Raw genomic sequence first — 2,500 nt, forward strand, 5'->3', positions numbered from 1 at the left:
CGGCCATGAACACATCACCAAAACATTAGTAAAAAAAAAATGATATCTAGCAAAAGTGGTCATTTTCTGCAGTACAAACCAGACCAACAGCAACTTTGTTATATCAACAGCAGCCGCTCGCTCTTTCTCACTTGCGCCAACACATGCACATATGGCACTTAGCCAGTGATGCGTTTACAGACACACAAATATCCAGCACACATGCAGTGGGCAACGCCCAAAATATTAGGTACAACTAGGGTGAAAATACTGGGCATCGCAAACACTATTGAAGCAGATGTTATGGTTCTAGTGCAATCTTTATTTTATATCGCACTATTAACGGAAAAACTGTCCATCCATCACTTTACTGAGCAAAACTCTTTATTATCCGCCATAAACACATCACCAAAACATTAGTAAAAAAAATGATATCTAGCAAAAGTGGTCATTTTCTGCAGTACAAACCAGACCAACAGCAACTTTGTTATATCAACAGCAGCCGCTCGCTCTTTCTCACTTGCGCCAACACATGCACATATGGCACTTAGCCAGTGATGCGTTTACAGACACACAAATATCCAGCACACATGCAGTGGGCAACGCCCAAAATATTAGGTGTGAAAATACTGGGCATCGCAAACACTATTGAAGCAGATGTTATGGTTCTAGTGCAATCTTTATTTTATATCGCACTATTAACGGAAAAACTGTCCATCCATCACTTTACTGAGCAAAACTCTTTATTATCCGCCATAAACACATCACCAAAACATTAGTAAAAAAAATGATATCTAGCAAAAGTGGTCATTTTCTGCAGTACAAACCAGACCAAAAGCAACTTTGTTATATCAACAGCAGCCGCTCGCTCTTTCTCACTTGCGCCAACACTTAGCCAGTGATGCGTTTACAGCCACACAAAAGTCGGACAACTCCAACACCACACATAAAGTGTCATTCCAGGTCGTTACACTATGATTTACCAATCAAATGTGTGCTTATTCTAGTGTCATTTTATTAGGAATCTTCATTTATAAATATTAATAATGAAATGCTGTTAGTAAAAAAAATTATTTTTTACAAACAGGAAGTTGCAGGAATGTACACATGATCCCCTGCTTACATCTCATTGTGCAACATGTGAATGTTTTAATGGGAACTAAATGCAATGTCTGAAAGGGGTACAAATTATTTCCAAAGCAGGACCTCCACCCAGACCAGGGGTCGGCAACCCGCGGCTCTGGAGCCGCATGCGGCTCTTTGATCACTCTGATGCGGCTCAGCAGCTCACTTGCTGAACCCCCCAATTTTCCCGTGAGACTTCCGGATTTCAGTGCCTCTCGCAGAAAACTCCCGGGACTAATATTCACCGATTTTCACCCTTATGGCTATAATAAGGGCGTGCCATGATGGTACAACATTTGGCGCCCTCTATAATCTGTATTAACAGCGTGCCAGCCCAACTCTTGTTATACAATATACATCTTCTGCTTGCACACGTACGTGACAGCAAGGTATACTTGGTCAACAGCCACACAGGTTACACTGACGGTGGCCATATAAAACAACTTTAAGACTCTTACTAATAATGCGCCACACTTTGAACCAAAACCAAACAAGAATGACAAACACATTTCGGGAGAACATCTGCACCTTAACACAACATAAACACAACAGAACAAACACCCAGAATCCCATGCAGCCCTGACTCTTCCGGGCTACATTATACACCCCTGCTACCACCAAACCCCGCCCCCACCCCAACCCTGCTCCCTCACACATCAACCCCCCCCTCTGTGCGTCGGTTGAGGTGGGCGGGGTGCATAATGTATCCCGGAAGAGTTAGGGCTGCATGGGATTCTGGGTATTTGTCCTGTTGTGTTTATGTTGTGTTACGGTGCAGATGTTCTCCTGAAATTGGTTTGTCATTCTTGTTTGGTGTGGGTTCACAGTGTGGCGCATTATTAGTAAGAGTGTTAAAGTTTTGTTTTTTTACCGCCACCGTCAGTGTGACCCATGTGGTTGTTGACCAAGTATGCCTTACTGTCACCTACGTGATCAAGCGGAAGCCCCATACAACATGTGGCTGATCAGGCACGCTGGTTGCAGTGGGCGCTATATGCTGTAACATCACGGCACGCATGACGCTGACAAAACCCGCGTGCCGCACCAGCTTACAAATTCCATATAAAAGGTGTGGGCAGCGTGTCTGAGACCCCTGGTTTATACATAGCACAAAGCAAAAAAAAAAATCGCATGCAGTGTTATTTCATTTACAATTTCAAAAATTTTTTGCGGCTCCCATTGTTTTCTATAATTTGTGAAACTGGTCAAAATGGCTCTTTGACTGGTAAAGGTTGCCGACCCCTGACCCAGACAAACAATACAAGTACACAGTTCATGAAAAACAATATTTGTTGTTATTGTCATTGTAAGTGGGCCTAAACACTTATATTAGACATGGAAATGACTGCTGTCATTTGATTATAATAATAAGAGAATGTTGTCTGTCTATCTGTGT

At 42.6% G+C, this 2,500-nt stretch overlaps 1 protein-coding gene across 1 annotated transcript in view; it reads right to left on the reverse strand.

The window, feature by feature from the left end:
* The window catches only part of itpr3 (inositol 1,4,5-trisphosphate receptor, type 3), a 152,268-nt gene that overhangs the window by 1,067 nt on the left and 148,701 nt on the right, over window positions 1–2,500 (reverse strand). The window lies entirely within an intron of this gene.

Source organism: Nerophis lumbriciformis, linkage group LG01 (genome assembly GCF_033978685.3).
Source record: "Nerophis lumbriciformis linkage group LG01, RoL_Nlum_v2.1, whole genome shotgun sequence".
NCBI lineage: Eukaryota > Metazoa > Chordata > Actinopteri > Syngnathiformes > Syngnathidae > Nerophis > Nerophis lumbriciformis.